General features: G+C 41.3%; 3 non-coding genes across 3 annotated transcripts; 1 reads left to right on the top strand and 2 right to left on the bottom strand.

The window, feature by feature from the left end:
- Positions 1-7765: 7765 nt before the first annotated feature.
- On the bottom strand, positions 7766-7878 carry trnal-caa (transfer RNA leucine (anticodon CAA)). Its single transcript has 2 exons — positions 7841-7878; positions 7766-7811 (listed from the first exon to the last, which is right to left on the bottom strand). It is a non-coding gene; the product is annotated as a tRNA-Leu (tRNA).
- Positions 7879-17416: 9538 nt separating this feature from the next.
- Positions 17417-17489, top strand: trnaf-gaa (transfer RNA phenylalanine (anticodon GAA)). Its single transcript has one exon. It is a non-coding gene; the product is annotated as a tRNA-Phe (tRNA).
- A 742-nt stretch (positions 17490-18231) lies between these two features.
- On the bottom strand, positions 18232-18303 carry trnah-gug (transfer RNA histidin (anticodon GUG)). Its single transcript has one exon. It is a non-coding gene; the product is annotated as a tRNA-His (tRNA).
- Positions 18304-20861: the final 2558 nt, after the last annotated feature.

The raw sequence follows: 20861 nt of genomic DNA, 5'->3' as shown, positions 1-20861 counted from the left end.
TATGTAGAGGTGCACTGGCAGCTGTGTGTTGTGACGCAGTGGTGGCCTGGCACGGTGAGGTGCGCTGGCAGCTGTGTGATGCAGTGGTGGCCTGGCACGGTGAGGTGCGCTGGCAGCTGTGTGGTGTGACGCAGTGGTGGCCTGGCACGGTGAAGTGCGCTGGCAGCTGTGTGGTGTGACGCAGTGGTGGCCTGGCACGGTGAGGTGCGCTGGCAGCTGTGTGATGCAGTGGTGGTCGAGTATGTAGAGGTGCACTGACAGCTGTGTGTTGTGACGCACTGGTGGCCTGGCATGGTGAGGTGCGCTGGCATATAATGAATATATTCATGTGCATCCAACACACAGTTCAACGCTAGCAACTACACAAAATCTAAAATATGAGCTCTACTTGCCACTTACAATACCAACAGTACCAGCTAACTTTAGTAGTGACATTTTCATGGATCTTTTTAACAACAAAATTTACAACATCAGACTTCAGACACAATTAAACAGGCCTCAAAAAAGTCTGGTACAAACATTTTCAGCATGGTGAAACATGGTGAACATTTCCACCACTGCGTCACACCACACTGCTGCCAGCGCACCTCACCGTGCCAGGCCACCACTGCATCACCACCACTGCATCACCCAGCTGCCAGCGCACCTCACCGTGCCAGGCCACCACTGCATCACACAGCTGCCAGCGCACCTCACCGTGCCAGGCCACCACAGCCTCACACCACACAGCTGCCAGTGCACCTCTACATACCCGACCACCACTGCATCACACAGCTGCCAGCGCACCTCACCGTGCCAGGCCACCACTGCATCACACAGATGCCAGCGCACCTCACCGTGCCATGCCACCAGCTGCATCAAACCACACAGCTGCCAGCGCAACTCACCGTGCCCGGCCACCACTGCATCACACAGCTGCCAGCGCACCTCACCGTGCCAGGCCACCACAGCGTCACACCACACAGCTGCCAGCGCACCTCACCGTACCAGGCCACCACTGCGTCACAACACACAGCTGCCAGTGCACCTCTACATACCCGACCACCACTGCATCACACAGCTGCCAGCGCACCTCAGCGTGCCAGGCCACCACTGCGTCACATAGCTGCAAGCGCACCTCACCGTGCCAGGCCACCACTGCGTGTCATAGCTGCAAGCGCACCTCACCGTGCCAGGCCACCACTGCATCATACAGCTGCCAGGGCACCTCTCCGTGTCAGGCCACCACTGCGTCACACATATTTTAGCTCCATATATTTCATGGATATTATGGAATATAATGGATGGATATCTTAGTTATCTTTCTAGTTCACAGGTTTGCATGCATAATTTAATTTTGAAAGCCACTGAGACATCAGGTACTACTGTTGTATTTATGAAAAAGAAACAAAACAAAAAACATACTAACAGCTTTGCCATCCTACTCCTTAGTTAATACATTTTATTATTCATAAACAGTTAACATTGTTAGCAAAATATTTTGAATTATATTTAACCCTATTTTTTCTTTAGTTTCGTATTTAACTTATTATATGATAGTCAGACTTAATGTATATTTGAACAATGAAAATATATTTTTACAAGATTTTACATTCAGCACTTAAAATTAATATGGTTAATAATAGTAAACTGTAACATGCTGTAACAAGATCGGTTAAACTGCGAAGAAAATGCTTTCAGAGAAAATGTTTCAGGTGTGAAGAACATAGATCTCCAATGCAATTTCAACCAAACCTGTTCCCACATACCCTGCCCCCACTACCATTAGAATATACACAAACATTTTAGCGTTTCATTCTGAGCAGAAGACCCTCACACCTGAATAGTGCTGGCTGTGACGAATTAAACCAGTTTTACAGGTTTCAATCACAGACCATGTGACATGGGAGTCAGGAAACTACAGGTAACTACAGTACACACAGCGCCACCAGATTTGATAACGCTATAAAAACGCTATAAAATAATGTGACTTGGCACAGAACAAGTTTACAGCACAGTACAAAAATAAATGCTGACCATGACTTTAGAAGCATAAATTGCCTTACACTCAATTTAAACACAAGCTGTCTTTAGCCCTCTAAGCTGGTTCATACAGAAATGTAGAGATCCAGGCTCAGAACACACAGCTTCATTAGCGAATACATATGCAGGACAACTAGAGAAGACGTTTTACAGAGGATGGATTTTTAGAAACATCCCATCAGACATCCCATCATATTCACAACGTGAAATCTAGAAAATAATATTACGTAACCAAAATCCGCAATATGGAAACAGAACCTGTGTAATTGTTGATAGATGATGTACTCGTAACATTTTTTCAAGACGAACTACAACATTTAAAAAATGACTTGTATGTACTTGATATCTCTAATCAATCCACGGGTCCCAGCACAAAACGAAACTAAAACGCATACCGTTTCTCGCTTCTTATTAGTTGCTCAAAAGTAATTCTAAAAGTATGCTTGTTGACTCTGGTATCACGTTAGTTAAAGACTTCGAAGCTTACAATGTTTAGGGAGAAATGGAATACTGGTGTGTATTTTTTTCTTTAAAGTACCGAGACCAGCCATATACTGTATGTTTATGTTCCAAAATTAATATCGTTTATGGCCTTCACACGCGTTACAGTATGCTCCTATTTTTTATGCTCAGCTACTAAGATTTCCCTTCAGTGGTAAAATTAGATATGAATATTCAATAATTAAACGGGCACAGTTAAGACATTAAATATACATATACATACTGTATACAGTACAGTTTGCATACGGTAATATGTTTATGTTACGCGATTAAAAAATAAATAAATAAATAAAAATGAAAAGTCCAGCACCAGCTGGATTGGAACACACAACCTGCCAGTTGGTAGTCACGCACCTAGACCAGTAGGCTACAAGACAGCTTGCACGAACAGGCAGGCGAAACAGCCCTGCCGCAGTACACGGATATAATCATACCGTTATTAAATTCATGAGATACGCGATTCCATATTATATTCCCTTTTAATCAAATTCTAAAAGTATGCTTGTTGACTCCGGTATCACGTTAGTTAAAGACTTCGAAGCTTACAATGTTTAGGGAGAAATGGAATACTGGTGTGTATTTTTTTCTTTAAAGTGCCGATTCCTGGAATCTGACTGGCTGACACCCCTCTGAAGTGGTTCCATAAAATCTGGTATACGGAAAGGAAAGCATTGATAAATACAAGTGTCTTTTAATACACTCTTTGCTGTGCTCTTGAGGATCCTTGTGATATTTTAAGCTCTAGTTGAATGATAGGTGTCGCATTTTAAATCATTTTCGTAGTTAGAAATTATGAAACGCCCTGTTAAAAGCAAGGAAGTTTTTATGCCCGTTGAAGTAAAACAAAATGCCTGACAAAGTATGGCAAATGTGCTAAAGAAATTATACTTTGAGTATACAGCTTGTCCAAAGTCATCCATTATTAATACTATTAGTAATATCTTCAGTAAAGGCTTTGATGCATAAATATTTCTGATAAAGGTAGGTTGTGTACTTTTGTCCAACTGAGCAATCTTGCTTTCATAAAATATACCAACATTTTAATGACTGATGATTAACATGCTGTAATACACAGTTCAAAATTAAAGGCTCAAATGCTGTACATGAGAGGTTAAGCCCCCCCTGGCGGTTTTACAAGGCGACGCCGGATAGTTAGTCACGTGACACACGTGAACTGCGTGATACCCCGGTGGGCGTGTCACGGTATGCCGCAAAATACCTCACCCATTTTGAATGGCTGCATCTGTAGCTGTCTCTAAAGTTGGAAATGATGTTTTGGAGATGCTGAGAAGAACTCAACTACATGGTGAGAAGTCTGGGTTCAGCACCAGCAGATGGTAAAGAACTCTTAGCTGACCCCAACCTAATTTGAACTCACAACTTTCTGAGCTAGAATCAGCTACACTACCACTGTGCCAGACCCTATAGTCTTCATTAGCTCCCCAAAGGAGAAAAATCAGTGTCCCAAAAAAAGTGCTTCCCAAAATGTCTTTAACAGAAAGGAAAATTTAGACAGGCTTCCATTTCTGCATTAAGAACTGTTTGTGCTGTCCTGTAATTGAGGAAATATACCACCTAAATCAGCAAAGAGTTCTACGTTTGAATAGTTCTAAATAGACCTAAATGGATATTCTTTCGAAATGTAGGAACATGAAAGCTGTGTGGACCTTGTTTTTATTTACTTTGTTTAATCTTTTTTTCCATAAAGTCTAATTGTATTATTTATGTGCCCCTCACGAGTCTATTAATACGTTATATGTGCTCTTGTTTATATTGAATCTATTTTGTTGTTCAAATAAAAAGTAAAACAAAAAAAAATTCCGGATGGGTGCTGCTATATAAATAAAACGACATCAAGGGTGCTGTACGCAGAGGTCTGTAGCCTGCTCCACAGAAGAACTTTATCCAGAGGTGTTTAAGAATTCGAGATCTCACCATGAGAGGGGAAGCATCTCAGAAAAAGCAGGTGCAGTCGGTTCCACGGTCATAACGCCACTGTCGGACAAGAGCAAAAGCCACCCGGCTTCCTCTGGGCAAATAATGAGACAAAGAGACAGGACACAGTGGTTAGTGGTCTAAGGTGCTGGATTAAGGCTCCAGTCTCGTTGGAGGTGTGTGTTTATATCCCACTGCTGCTAAGAGTTTTTGTGTTACAACCACCAAGTGGAGCAATGTGTTAAAAGCTACTTTATCAGCTTAACATCAAAGCAGGGAGAAAAAAGTGTTTCTTCTTCTCAACACAAATTCTTGTTCCACCTTCAGCAGGGAAGTTTGTCTACCAAGATCACTTTTGAGTCAGTGCAAATCACAGTGCGCCCTCAATTTTAATGTCGGTTGTGCTCCTTTTATCTGTGAAACGTTAATGTTCTGCATTTTCAAGTCGAGTCATCCTCAGGGGTAGAGCTGATTAAGTCTTTCCGCATAGCGCTCCATCAGAAATAACTTGTCTAAGTTCAAAAGAGATTGTGGGTTTCACTTCAAGCAATCACAAAGCATACCTGATTGGTTACAAAGGTGAATGTTTTTCCATGTTCTGCTAGAGTATCCACTGGCTTGCCTTTATCAGCTGTCTTGGAAAGATAAGCTGTGCTTCGTCTCAGGAAAAATCATCAGTAATTTTATTCTGGCCGTATGGCCGTTATTTAAAGTATATAAAAATCACGAGTTCATAGATTTATCCAAATATCAACAGCACCTTGTAAACCTGTCATAAGAATTCCTTCAATCCAATAGTTTCACTCCAGGGAAAAGGCAGGCACCACTCAGAATTCCTAATATGATTTTGAATTCAGTTTTGCAGTGCTTTAGTGCTTTACTACTTTCAGAGAGTCCTTTATTGACCTTGCTGAAGCAGAGAAGCGACATAATCACAATTGTGATCAGTTTTTCTGCTGTTTCTGGTTAATACTGATTATTATTTTGTATTTTGATTAGTATTTTTCGTAGCGTTCTTCCTCAGCTTTTTAGTTATTTGGTGAGCAAGAACCACTGAGAACGAGTCTGAATCAATCAAGAACACATATGGTACTGCTGTCCTGTGTACAACTGCTTCATCCTAATTGAGCTTTTCAGTGTTGAAGAAGACGTTTCCAATTTCGATTGCTGGTTTCAGAGGATGTGCTACAAGATCACAGATTCATTTGAAAAGATTTGGAGATGCATTGGCTGGGATTCAAACCTGGCTCAATTGCATGAAGGCACCTATACTCAGCAACGAGAGGAAAGGAGAAGGGGCCAGAGGTAGTGTGGGTGAATGGTCTAATATGCTGGATTTTAGGCTCCACTCTCTCAGGGGCATGGGTTTAAATCCCACTACTGCCCAATGTTTCAAGACCTTACTTCCTGTGATTTGTAATGTGGTCAGTAAAAGCACTTTATGTAAGTATCTCTTATGTCAGCGCTACAAGTCACTTACTGCTCCACAGGACCGGGGTTCAATCCCTGGCATCTTCAGGTGTTTTATATAACTGTACTCACATCGAAATCTTCTGTTGAGTGAGAACTCTTTGCTCGTGTTCATAGAGAGCCAGGTTTACCTTTTGAATCTCACCCGGGATTTCCTGAGAGATGATTCAGCGAGCGAGTCCTCCCTCTGGACTCCGCACTGAGCTGAAAGCTGTACGAATTCCTCACTGTGTGTCCTGTACTGTTACAGGTGGTCCAGCGTAAATGTGCAGCACAGTGATATGAACAACTTGAACTTTTTCTGTATGTGAAGGAAAATGCAAAAGAGCATGTAAAGTATTGATCATATAAAATATCCATAGTACAACTCGAGAAAAAACTGAAGCACAAAACAGCGACTTTTGATGATTACAAGAGATTCAAGAAACACAACCGTCCGCAGATGGGTTCGGATCCTGAACGCTTAAGTCAAAAGAACAAAAGCGAAGTAAACTCTCTTCATTGTCTTATAGTTTATGTAATAAAACAATTTTTTACTTTCTTTATAATTTCTTACTGTTGATAGACGATTTATTGAATTTTAACAGAATCACAATTACAAATATTTGGGGTTAAACTGTTATTCACATACTCTAACAAAGAGAAACGTTAGTGTCTTCCGGTGTGTGAGCCAATTTCTCAAAACATTAAAAAATAAGTTATAGAAATTGAATTGTTCTACTTTTTAGGCTTGCATAGTCTTATTCATATTTCACTTAAGCCTTTTCTTCTGTAGTAATTTCATTTGATATTAAAATTAGTCCTGATTTACAAGAATTTTGTAATAAGTTTCAGTTTAGGAAAATCGTGCCCAGAAGCTACCAAAACTGGTAATGTTCACATAATGTGTAATGCCAAAGCAGCAGTTGGGGTGGGAAACAAAAGGCATTTCTTGGTATGAATCCTAAAACTTCATAGATGGCGTTCTAGGACTTCTTGCTTCAGATAAAGCTGTCAATACATCATAGATTTCTACTCAATCAATATTAGCAGTGTTATCACTACCAAACACTAAATATAGGTCCTGGCAATAATTCATGAGTTGTTCGTAAGAAAATTGTTTATGTTTTTTTTTAACATATTTTCAATACCAGACAAAAAGTCGAAAGTTTCAATTTCATGCAACTGATGAAATCTCTCTTCAATGGAAGTTATAAGTACAGTACATCCAAAATACTGCGGAATCAATCAAATTTACATGTTTCTTGTGGATCCAGAAGATCATTTTGAGACTCAAAACATGCCTGTCTTTTCTTTTTTCGAGGGCGAAGGAGTAGCAGCAGGAGTAGCAGTTATGGCAAGAACGTGTTTAGAGTTCAGCACTTCTCATTTCTAATGCAGAGCCATCGACTCGGAAAGCACCGCCCGCGATAAAAGAAATTGCAGAATTGGTCTGTTCATGCTGCCTACACGCTTTGAATTGCTGGCATTTTCTGCAAGTGTTCCTTTTTGAGGGTTCATGAAATTCCTCACATTTGAGCCAACACTAAAATATTTCATTCGGGGTCGCCTAATTCATAGTGCAAACCGAATCTACAGGGGAATGCTGTGGCACATGAAGCCGTTTGTTATTCTGTTGTGAGGTGTGAGGGGCGGAATGCAAATCGAGTTGGTGAATAGAAAATGAAACAGGAGTCACTTCTTGAGCTACGAATTCCAAAAAGTATGAAAACCTGTGCATTTTAACAGTGCAGAATACTCAAAAATTGCACTGAGTTGCTTGCTTTCTTCTGCTGCTTTTATATTTCAGTCATTCACTGTAGCACTGGAACAATTCAAGAGAGGTAAAAGCAGAAGCTGTCAGGAGTGGGATTTGAACCCACGCCTCCATTTGGAGACCAGAACACCCAAGCCAGCTGGAAAGACACATGTCTTTGAGTTTGGCACCTTAGACCACTTGGCCACCCTGACAAGCACAAGCAAGTGGTGTGCTGAATGCACCAGTAGTTGGCTAAACTGAGTTTCTTCCCTGAAATTATTTGCTTGCGAAGAGCCAAGTTGCCTTGAATGGATCTTGGAAATCAAATATACGGATGGATTGTTATTCGGTTGTGAGTTTTGAGGGGCGTATTATAAATTGAGTTGGTGAAAAGGCGCTTTTTGTTAGTCTGTCGGGAGGCTGCACAGGGTGTTTAGAGGGAGAACTTCTAAAAGGCAGGCTCTCTATGTTTAACATCAAGAAAGATTTTTTTTTCTCAATGGAAATGCTCTTTGGCGCTTTCAGCTTTACGTAGGGAACAACGTCTGCCGAGACCACTTTTGAGCCAATGCAAATGGTAATGTGCCACCAAGTACATTTAATATTGGCTGTGGTAGCGAGCTGCTTTTGTTTGTGAAGCTTTTACTTCTTTAAGCTGAATCATCAGCAGGAGTAGCTTATTAAATCTTTGCTCATTGCGCTCCATCAGAAATACCTTGTCCATGTTCAAAAGAGATCAGGGGATTTACTTCATGCTTTCACATGGCATACCTAACACGAAAGATTTAAATGGGGAATTGATTGTGCTTCTTGATGTTGTTCCTGTGGTTGCCTTGGTTACAATGGTGAATTTTCTTTCACGTTCTGTTAGAGTATCCACTGGGTGGGCTTTATCAATTGGCTCGAATAGGTCATCAGTGCTCCGTCTCCAGAAAAATAATCAGCACTGTCTTTTTTCTGTGCGCATGACCGTCTTTTAAAACATATAAAATCACGAGTTCATTGATTTCTCCAAATAACAACAATACATTTTAACCCTTCAATCCAATAGTTTTACTCCAAGTAAAAAGCAGCGCAATATATAGAGAGATGACATTCAAAGATTTCAACGTTCTTATTGGATTGCCTGTATCCAGATAGCGCTCAGAATTGCTAATATGATTTTAATTCAGTTTTTCTCTACTACTTTCAGTCTTTTATTGACCTTGCTGAAGCAGAGAAGTGACATAATCACAAATGCAACCAGTTGTGCAGCTGTTTCTGGTTAATAATGATTAATGCAAAAAAAAAAACAGCTCCTTGCATTAAGAGTCCTCCCTCTGGATTCCTCTGAAAGCTGCGCGAATTACTCACTGCGTGTCCTGTACTGTGTAGCACAGTGACAAGAACGCCTTGAGTTTTTTTCTGTATGTGAAGGAAAATGCAAAAGAGCATGAAAAGTATCGATGGTATAAAATATCCATGGTACAACTCGAGAAAGAACTGAAGGACAAAATAATGACATTTGATGATTACAAGAGAAACACAACCGTCCAAACATGGGCTTGGATCCTGAACACTTGTGTTAAAAGACAAAGCAAAGGATATAAACTGTAAATGTCTTCATGTCTTACAGTTTATGACATAACACAATTTCTTCCTTTCTTAATAATTTCTTACTATTGATAGATGCTTTTTTGAATTTTAACAGAATCACAATTACAGACATTTGGGGTTAAACTGTTATTCACATATTCACATATAATTATGAGACTCAAAATATGCCTGTCTTTTCTTTTTTCGAGGACAAATGGATTATTGAGGTGTAAAGATGGGTTCAAAACCAAAATCATCTGCTATTGCTGCTGTTTCTTCAAATCCTTTAATTGATCATTGATAACGAGGAATAATATTATACAAATTGTGGTTTTCTGTGAATTGCCAATTTTATTGTAATTACATCTTCGTTTACAGATGACTTGCATGTATCACAAGGTATTACAGATGCAGCAATTCAAAATGGGTGGGGTATTTCGCGGCATACCCCGGTGGGCGTGTCGCAGTGTCACGCAGTATCACGCGGTTAATCGCGTCATTTGACGTCATCCCGGAAACTATCCGGCGTCACCTTGTAAAACCGCCAGGGGGAGCTTAACCTCTCATGTACAGCATTTGAGCTTTTAATTTTGAACTGTGTATTACAGCATGTTAATCATCAGTCATTAAAATGTTGGTATATTTTATGAAAGCAAGATTGCTCAGTTGGACAAAAGTACACAACCTACCTTTATCAGAAATATTTATGCATCAAAGCCTTTACCGAAGATATTACTAATAGTATTAATAATGGATGACTTTGGACAAGCTGTATACTCAAAGTATAATTTCTTTAGCACATTTGTACAAGCACTCGGAATCTGTCCAAGCCATACTTTGTCAGGCATTTTGTTTTACTTCAACGGGCATAAAAACTTCCTTGCTTTTAACAGGGCGTTTCATAATTTCTAACTACGAAAATGATTTAAAATGCAACACTTATCATTCAACTAGAGCTCAAAATATCACAAGGATCCTCAAGAGCACAGCAAAGACTGTATTAAAAGATACTTGTATGTAGCAACGCTTTCTTTTCCGTATACCATATTTTATGGAACCACTTCAGAGGGGTGTCAGCCAGTCAGATTCCAGGAATCGGTACTTTAAAGGAAAAATACACGCCGGTATTCCATTTCTCCCTAACGATTTTAAGCATCGAAGTATATAACTAGCATGTGAAATAGCGTGTGAAAAAGTGGTAGTTTTAAGCTTTTCTGCTAATATAATATGGAATCGCGTATCTAAAGAATGTAATAACGATATGATTATATTCGTGTACTGCGACAGGGCTGTGTAGGGCTGTTTCGCCTCTCTCTTCACGCAACTTCCCTTGTAACCTACTGGTCTACGTGCCCAACTATCAACTCACGGGTTGTGTGTTCAAATCAAGCTTGTGCAAACATTTCTTCAAAAAAATAGAATAGCGATATTATGGACAATCAATTGACCTTTATATTTCAAAAAATCACAACATGATCGATTCTAAGTCATTTTTGATAACAATGAATAGTCACCTTCTTCCCTTCTGACAATGGTCCCTGTTTCTGCTTCCTGCTTCTAGTGTGTGTGTGTGCAATAGAGTAAATTTTTATAGAGAAATGCAGGTTGGACAGTATGCGTTACAATATAAACATTTATATTGATTTAAATCGTGTTCTGATTTAAATCGCAAACGCGAGTTTAATTATATGTGTTTTTTAATCATAATCAGGCTAATGCAACATAAATTGATACAGTATCTTTGTCTTCTAAGTATCTTAATAAACTTTCAGCATACCTTTCTACCCGTCAAGATTTATATTTCTTGGGATTTTGGGATCAAACGTGGAAGGATTAGATTGTAATCGTTTTTATTTTTCAAATATGAGATTGTATTTCTGAATGTTATGTTACACCTACAGTAGTTCACTGCTTTAAATACATCGAATTAAGAAAGTTATGTGTAGCACTTTAGATATTTTTTTCTGAACCAGGGAAAATCTGATCATGTTTCTCTATAACAATAATAAAAAACTTTATTTTACATATCACCTTTAAAAGTGGCATCTCAAAGCAAAAAAGTAGATGGGAAAAACAGTTAAAAGGGACCAAAGTAAATACCAGACAAACGCAAACGCGTTTTTAATAGAAATGCTTTTATTCATTCAGCAGAGAGTGAGAGGGACATCCAGCAGGGAGAGACACACACACCGGTTTCCATTGACAAAATTGTTTTTTTTCCCAATTCCTCTTGTCTAACAGGAATTTTTTGTTGTGGACAGACTGTTAGACGAGAGGAAAAGAGCAACTCCTTCTACGAAGCATTTCGTTGATCCGATCACGAATTATTTTCCAGTCGCACAAAGTAAGGGTTGAGAAACTCCGATTCACCATGCTACTAATGGTTTCCCGGAGATTGCAAGGCAAGGCACTTTTGCCTCTGGACCCATCGAAATTTACAGACGTGGTCCACCCCCAGTAAATTTCAAAAGTCACAAGATTTCGAAACATGAGGGCGGCGTAGCGGTCGGCTCTTGCTTTCCCGTCTATGCCGATGCACTGCAAGTACAACCCCCCTTCCATCTCCTGAGTGATGGGTAGCAGTTGGACATCTGGGAGAATTATTCGTCCCACTGGCGTCTGTGAATTCCGCTGTGCTTCTTGGGGGGAGATAGACGGCGGGGACAGCATCAACCAATTCCCATGCGGTTGTGAACGGAGAGGCCGGGATGGAGTGTCCTGAGGCGGTGTGTGCTCTGCGGGGGGCAGAGCTTCCGCCAGGCATTGCAACCTGCGCGGCGGGGAGAGGCACTTTTCGGGAGACAGCTGCAACATACTGTCTCCTTCCTCTGCATTTTCAGGAGTGTCTCTAGCCTCCCAGTCCTCCCCAGTAATGCATCGTACTGCTCCCGCTGCTGCCGAAATGTCTCCACACAGATGCTGCTTCTACAGGTTGGCACCCTGGCCAGTGGCCGAGAGCAGAGACCCACGGCCTGTGGCAAAATAACATAATTCATGTAAGAAATAAAGTCACACAGTGCTCGTTTTTGCAATTTACTGCAGCATACCTTGCACATTTTGAATGGTTGGATCTGTAGTTCTACTCAGTTTGGTGAATTCTTGATAAACCAAACTGGTGCCCTCCCTCTAACTCACCATTCCTCCCTTATGGTAGTGTATGCAGAGAAACCCATGTATATAAACCCATAGGGTCAAATGCAATGGACTTCCCGAGTTAAAACACAGCCGCGTACTAAGTTAGTATGGTACATTCTGGACATCATCTCCCGCTCCAAGTTCAATTGCAGCAAAAAACATGTGGAACAAAGTTGGAGCTCAGCTCAACTTGTGCTTAATCCGGTTCCAAGGGCTCGGCATTGTTGTACTAATTAGCCCGAACTGGAGAGGACTGTACATCAGAACACTTCAGATTAGTAGAATAATATGTAGGCCACATTAATATACAATTACTTTTCTGTTTCTCATTTATATTCAAACTAAATTTCCTGACAAATCAGTTAGTTTTTAATTTAAGAATTGCATTTAGTCGACAATTCACCTGATGAGGCTACATAGTTATTAATGAGATACCCAATTATAATTAGTCATGAAACAAATGAGAACAGCAGCTGTGCATTTGAAATTAAACACTACTGTATTATTGCAGAATTAATTTTGTTTAACACTCCAGATGAATAAGCAGACATCATTACAGCTAAATCGTTACAAAAGACACCGACTAATAATCAGTAAAGTTAAGTTTTATTTTTAACAGAACTGGAAATTAAACTTATAAAAATACTTGAGCAAAAAAAAAACAACAACAATTGTTCCTCTGACCTTCTAAGCATTTTTTTAAGGCAATACATTTCTTTAGCAGGGTGTGCCTTGTGCTTACTTTTCAGAACTTTGATTTTCTCTCTCTCTCCTGTGTCAGTTCAGATTAAGCTCTTTAATCAGTTCCAACATCTTCCTTTCAAAGTGGGGAAGTGCTTGCTGGCATGTTGTTTTGCCAAGTCGTGCCTATCCTTTATGACGGTATCTTCTGACACCTGCGCACAATCCAACAACATTACAAGACCAGCACTATAACAGGAGTCATAAAAACACAAGAAGCCACATTGAACGAGCTTTCAGAATTGTAAAACAACGCTTTGCTTGTCTGTCATTTGGTTTGCATACCAGTCCATCAAGAGCTAGCACAACCCTGGCTGTTTCAACACAGTCATTGGATCACAGCCACAGGACAGAAAAGGGACTGTAAACCATCATAAATCACTTAAGATGCCGAGTTTTTTCCTTTAACATGCTTGGGTGCCACCTATTTCCTCCTCATCCCTGCTTTCCTCCGATAACCACAAATACGGAAACCCATCACTAAAATATTTAACAAATCTATCCAGTTGACTCCTCGATTTTATAGAACACATTAAAGCCTCACGCTACATTTATATAAATAATAGTTTAAGTTCTGTTCTCTTCACTCCCTAGCACCTTAAACTTCACAGCTACTACTAATGATTAACATTCAACATAATTAGTAAATGTCACTTTTGTAAATACACATATTAATCAGCTTCATTATGAATAAATGTGGTATGAGTGTTAAGCAATTTTAATTAAGTATTACAATGTTTTCAAGCAGATGCATAAATTCAGTACGTGGTAACTATTATTTCCACTATATTCTGGAGCCTTCTAATGCAATTCATCGTTACACCAAGTATGGTACTAAGTTGCTCAAGCCATATTAAGAGGTGGTTTAAAATAATTCACTAGTTTAGTCACTTCTAGAGGGCAACAACTATTACTCTGTGTTCGTTGCAATTGAGAACAGGTTTAGTACGGTGCTGGACTAAGCACAGCAGCAACGTTCGTTGCAATTGGACTTAAAGTGGAGCACAACTTCAGACCACAGCTGCGTACTAAACACGGGTTGAACGCCTGTTAGTACTTCACTTTCAGTTTGTTGCAATTAACCCCTAGACTTTGCACTACTAAGGTCTAAATCAAGCTCAAGCAGAGACAACCCATTAATGGCTTTCATAACTTCCATTAGTCTCCACCTCTGTCTTCCCCAACTCATTCTTGATCTTCCTAAACTAGGCGTTTAACTGAAATTCAGCCCAATGAGACTGTTTAGTCTGAGAAAAAAAAATATAATAAACGCTAATCCTGACAGCCTGAAAAGAAACAGATTCCTATAGCCTCAACTGAGCAAAAGAGTCAGTTTCTTTACCTCCTGAAGTATTATTTTTTTTAAAAAAAAACTCCAGCACTGGCTGGAGAGGCTGTGTGTCCGGGCTCAGCGGTTATATAGGACAGGACTCAGCGCGCAGCAGGTGTGACTCATTGCTCTGCGCTGCCCGTGCGGAATGCGCGTCTCCTCCCTCCACACGCCACCGCCTCGCTAAACCGCCTTCATACTCCCCAGCGGCAATAACATCTCCATTTATTAAATTTATTCTTCCATCTTAACCTAGAAAACTCCCGGGACGTTTCTGTGAACCGGTAAAGCTCTCTCTGTTGGTGGTCACACGTAGAAACAATGCACGAGCTGAAAGCAGGAAGTCAAGCACTCCTCACTCACTGTATATCTGGGTCCAGACTTCCGAAAACTCATAAAAGTTAATTTCCAGAACGCCATATTAAAGTCTCCCACCCGTTCGTTTCAAATACATCAATTAGATGATTTCGGGTTCTTTTCTGATGTATTTTAATAGTTTGGCACTGTGCCTTGTTAAATATGTTACAAGCAAAGTTTATCAACTTCATGCGAGGTTTTGCGTGGATACAAAAACATTATATGATATCTATAACACACGTGAAGAGTGAATCTGAATTAATCAGAATGCTTTGCTGCACCAGAATTGTTATTTACGTATTTTAAAAATACATCTGGTGCATCTGAAGACAGAATAAAACCCAGAACTGTAAAAGGACGACAGACCATTAAACTGTCTGGTGATATTGCTGCATGTATAATAGAACACGTTATTGTAAAAAATGTTTACATTCGTGAACGAGTATTTTTTTTAATTATACCAAATGTCCGTTAAATAATGAATTACGTTTATCAGACCATAAACACTATTATATGAAAAAAAAACATTTACTATACATGCATTTAACTTGCTTTTTTAAAAAACATGACAATACGGTAGATGAAAATTGTTGTTCAGCGCTTTTGTATTAAATATACTCTACCAGCCTTTTAAGTCATGTGTCAGAAATAAAGTGTATAAAATTCGCTAAATCAAACAAAACACAAGCGCTACGAAAAATAAAAAAATGTGTTTATCCTGCAATTTTATCTTGCTGAAACGTTTTTTTTTTCTGTGGCACTAACGGGCTAACGGTTAGGATTCCTGGTTTCCTGATTACATAGAAATGTGTCTCTCTTGTCTTACGGTGTCCAAATGACCAGTTCAGTGTAGAAAGGAGCAGCGTAAAACACCGGGGTAAAGTTAGCTTGAAGTTCGAAAACGATTTTGCCACGCCTGTAGCATTTACACGAAACCTCTTAGATTCGCGAGAATACTTCCTTTGTGCATAAAATACATTGTGAATGCTTTCTCAGCCTTTACTTTTTCGTTTATATTACAGTTTTTGGACCAAGCACGAATATTCTTTTGTCCATATCTTCGCAACGGAAGCACAGAACGCCTTCAAACCAAATGCATTTTAAAGACCACGACGTGGATATTTCCACAGCCTCTACATCAAAGTATCAGTGAGCTAATTATCTTTTTTTAAACCTCCGGTTTTTCATCGATGCGTAATTACGCACTAAGTGGAACCCGGGGGACCGCTGTATACACAAGTTCACAACGCGAGAAATACTGTTCAATACGGCTTCATGCGAAAAACCCGTATATGACCATAGGCAACAGAATAGCGCAGTCTCCAATTACTCGGACTGTAAGCACGGGAATAAAGCTTTGTCTGAATTCTGAAACCCTTCCTTTACGTCCTGTTTTCATTCAGGTAAGAGTCAACTATATGCACAATACTACTGACAGCAGGAAGATTAAAATATTCTTTACTCAGCAGCTTATTAAAAACAGCTCCCATTATGTTCAAACCGATTTTTTACACAGAACACTGACACAGCTTTGCGTTCTGAATCTCTTTTTCTCGTGTGTTTATTTAATGTGGCACAATGCACTGGGATAGGGGTATTCTGTTCACAAACCAATAGCATTTAAACCACAGCACCCACAATGCTGCAAGTAAGTGTTTTGCACACTAAGCAGAGAGCGATGTCTTCCTTGTTAGTATAGTGGCAAGTATCCCCACCTGTCACGCGGGAGACCAGGGTACATCAGGACATGCATTGAAGTGAAAGCAGGATGCGCTGCGACATCCACTGTGCAGATCCCGCCACACTAAGAGGTGAGTGGGTCTGTTCGATCACAGCGCTAGGCGAATCCCCAAACAGTGTGCGTGGCAACAAACGAAACGGGCCTGTGTCCGCCCGGTTTCGATCCGGAGAAATCGGGCCCAGTAGTGGCGGGATCTGTACAGTGCATGTCGAAGCGCTTCAATGTGCTTCCTGATGTCCTACCCCGAGAACAGAAAAGACAGCATCCACAACAACAACAGCTCAGGTCTCTACACGGGAGCTAAGCTGCCCCCATCTCCTCTGCTCTGCGGCTCCTGCGGAGCGGAGTCCTGCCTGGAGCCGTGTTTGCAGGCGGCGGCTCCCCGCGCCCTGTCTGTGCGTCGTGTCCAAGAGCTCCTGGGAGGAAGAGAGTGCCCTCCCACTCGGGGGCTTTTCCACGGTCTGTGTGAGGAGGGGCGGGTGTGTCCAGTAGCTTATCGAGCGGAAGCCTGGGGCGGCGGAGAGCTGTGATCGTGCAGACCTTGAGGTGTCACCTCTTTGTCTGCTTTCCCGCCCCCCCTCCGCCCAAGCTCTGCTCCAAAGTAGCCCGGCAACCCCTCACACCTGCACGTGTCACAACCTAAGGTGCGGTCATGAGACACCCATGGGGTGTCGTTCTGTTCTTGCTAATTGTTTCCTGCCCGTCGCAGGCAGGAGTCCATGCGAGGAAGATGCGCTGGACAGAGCTCAGAGGGCGCAGCTGGGTGGCTTTCCTTCTGAGTGACGTTCCTGCAACACTCTCCCGCTACTCTTGGTGCGCTCATGCCACAACACAGGAAGGCTGGAGCAGGTGGGTGGGGGCTTTGCGCACCGCCGAAATAGCTCAGTTGGGAGAGCGTTAGACTGAAGATCTAAAGGTCCCTGGTTCGATCCTGGGTTTCGGCATTTTGTTTCATCGCGCCCTTTGTTCCTCTCTCCAGCGCCCCCTGCCTAAAGTGACGCGTCCCTTTCTCAGCCCGAAACGCAAGCGAGACACCAGCAGCGGTCCCTGCAGGTTTCCGTAGTGTAGCGGCTATCACGTTCGCCTAACACGCGAAAGGTCCCCGGTTTGACACCTCGTTTTGCACGCTCCTGTACTTCACATAGGTCTTGAGCGACCGGTCATTTGTTCCCAATGTATTTCCGGTGCCTTCGTGCACTCTTGTACCAAACGCACGTTCCTTCTGTACGCGGAGCCGATCATTTGCAATTGGGCTGTGCCGACAGACCAGGACGAGCTCTGTCGGCTCAAAAGCAGCGCAGGACCTGCAAGAACAACAGAAAGATTAGCATCCAGCGGGGGCCTCTTAGTGAGCCCAAGAGCTCATCAAGAATCGGCTCCAGCAACAGGGCTGGGCGCATTGTTCCATTCTCCGCCCACTCTCGGTGTAAACAAGTCCCTCCTGGTCTCTGCTTGAAATGCACTTTCCTGCGTTTGCTTTGGTGTAACTGGCTTCCCCTGCATGGGTGAATGTGAAGAAGATCCTTAGTAAGTCATTAAAGAAAACCGAGAAGAGGTCGGAGTGGCCTCTGTCGTTCATCAACGATCCAGTCAGGCAGTACTCCTCTGTAAAGCGCCGTTCGTTCACATCGATTGGCTTTTTTTTGCCTTCATTCGTGCGAGTAGTAAAAGCAGACGCCCCTATTCTGCCGTGACCCGGATTCGAACCGGGGTTGTTGCGGCCACAACGCAAAGTACTGACCACTATACGATCACAGCGAGTTACCGAGACACACGCTGCAGGGCGGAAAGGGCTGTGCTCTCTTCGTGTGACATAATTCGGAAAAGTCCTGACGTTGCATTTCAACTGAGCCCCAGTATACATCGACCCTTCGACACTCTGAGTGACAACTCTCTTGCGTGTTTTCTCATATTTATGTAGTTTGCTTGCATGATGCCGGTGAAGTGGAAATCTAATAAGTAAATTGATTCTTAAAAATGTAGAGAGCTTTGAAAAAATATATTGGTGCTTTTAGATAATATATTTCAAGGATGTAACTGCTGTGCTACAGTGCGTGCAGAATTTTAGAAAACAGTTCGTGAACAAAGTACACTGTTTAGGTTAGTTTAGAAGACAATGTACCAAAACAATATATGCTGTCTGGGTCATTAGAATTAGCTGAAAGTAACTGATAAGCTTTGAATAACAAATCTAGTTTTTCTTCTCTCGCTCTATGATGTAATCTGTTTTCTCTTAGAGAAAGGGGAAGTTTTAGAAGGGACCAAGTGCTGAACTTTTTTACAGCGCAACGTCTTATAAAAGCCCTGTACTGCTTGTAACAAATTGAGTCTCTGGTTGCACTTTGCAGGGCTCCCAATATTGCAATATTGAAATAAAGACCTTACTCAGGTGAGAACTCTCTCTTGTGGCTTCCTTGATAGTTATATTTCCATGACAATTTGGGGGCTCGTCCGGGATCACAAACCTGAGCGCGAACGGCTGCTGAAACTCCATCCGGACCCGGACAATTTTAGCAAATTGGACGAACCTCGGAGGATAAACTGTTTATCCTTCCAGAGACGCGTCTGGAGAATTGGCAGCTGTCTGACGTCAGTAAGTGATCCTTTAAAATTAATAGTTATATTTCCATGACAAGAGAAAAACCATCAACACCCCTACCACCTCCACCAATCCTAACCTTGTTTTTACTACACCCTCTGACCTTTCCCTTTCACCCCTTTGTATCCTCAGCTCAACATATTTTAAAATTACAATAGACTGTATAGTATTTATGTTTAAAATTAAGGTAAATATGTCAAAATATCAAAATCCAACTGCACAGTGCTATTGTAAGAATGCTTGTCAAGTTCTCAAACAAACCTGCATTGTATTTTTAAAATATTTCAGCAGAGGATTCAACTGGAGTATAAATGAAGATTCGACGATAATTTGTTTTGAGTGAATATGGTTTTCTGGGGAGTTGCAATGTTGGGCATTATTGGACATTTCCCGGTGACCCTGACACGTGTTAAACACTCGCATTTCCTGCAAATATTAAAATGGTTAAGGTTTCGCTGAGAAATCCAATCGACAGAAGACAATGTTTATATTGCAAAAGAACCCCGTCCCTGGGTGGACTCGAACCACCAACCTTTCGGTTAACAGCCGAACGCGCTAACCGACTGGTAAGGTCATTTCTCGAATCGCAAGTTTTCGGTTAAAAAAAAATCTCTTCCCGTTTATTTTGCCAGCCTGTAATATTTCTTCTGCACTGATAACCAAGAATTGAATTTCATTTTTCGCAAGCTGTGTGAATTTCATCAAAAACAAGTTTTCCAGAAAGGAAATGAACACATGCATTTAACGAAATCAAGCCCTTTGTGATTGCCCGACATGATACGTTCTGTACTACAAGATAGGAAGAAAGACACGGCTGGGATTTGAATCTCGGTTCTTTTGTTTAATAGAGAAGCGCTTTAACCACCTAGGCTACAGTGACAGGGTACCCATCACCTTTTACAGCCGCTTGGACACACCGCTCTGAGACATCTGCGTTCAGTAAGCGCTGAACCTGCGCTCAGAGCAAATTGCCTCTTTTACATAGCAGCCCCGACACTGAGAAACGAAGAGAACTGGCTTTTATCTGCCATTTTCATGTCCAATGCGTTTGACATCTCCCAAGGGCGACAGAGTTCTTTTGCGACACTATTTCTTCTTCTTTTTTATTTCTGTACGCTTTGATAAAAAACGAGAAATCGTGCAACGGAAAAATATCTTTTTTTCATAGAGAAAACGTGCACCAGGAAATGTTGTGTTGAGAAGAAATGATTTAACATGATACGTGACCTAATTTATCGGAGCAATTGCTCGACCAGCAAGATCTGGAGAGGTTGGAGAGTCTGGTGGATGTGATAATTATACGGTGTTGTGGAAGAAAACAGTCTTTCTTTGAATTCTCAGTCAATCGGAATTTCAGTGCGAAACATAAACCCCTTGTCTGATTTAAAGAGATTATATTTTAAAACTCATAAAAAATCAGAAAACACATGTTTCTCACTTTGAAATTTTAGACGGAGCGGTGCATGACTAGTAGCGGCGCTGAGCACACTTTGGGGGAATTCAGGTCATGTGAAATACCAGCAGTTTAATAAATAACGCGTCTGATTTCGGATCATAAGATTGTAGGTTCGACTTCTACCTGGTTCGTGTAAATTTTATTCAAGCTCCTCAGTAATAGATGTATATTATGTAATGAACCGCACCTGAAAGCAAACGTTGGGTCTGTTTCCTTTGTTTTCCAGCATGAAATAGCAAATCGTTACAAAAAGCACCTGCT

The sequence above is a fragment of the Lepisosteus oculatus genome, chromosome 14, assembly GCF_040954835.1.
Source record: "Lepisosteus oculatus isolate fLepOcu1 chromosome 14, fLepOcu1.hap2, whole genome shotgun sequence".
NCBI classification, from domain to species: domain Eukaryota; kingdom Metazoa; phylum Chordata; class Actinopteri; order Semionotiformes; family Lepisosteidae; genus Lepisosteus; species Lepisosteus oculatus.
This window is presented reverse-complemented; position numbering and strand designations above follow the sequence as displayed.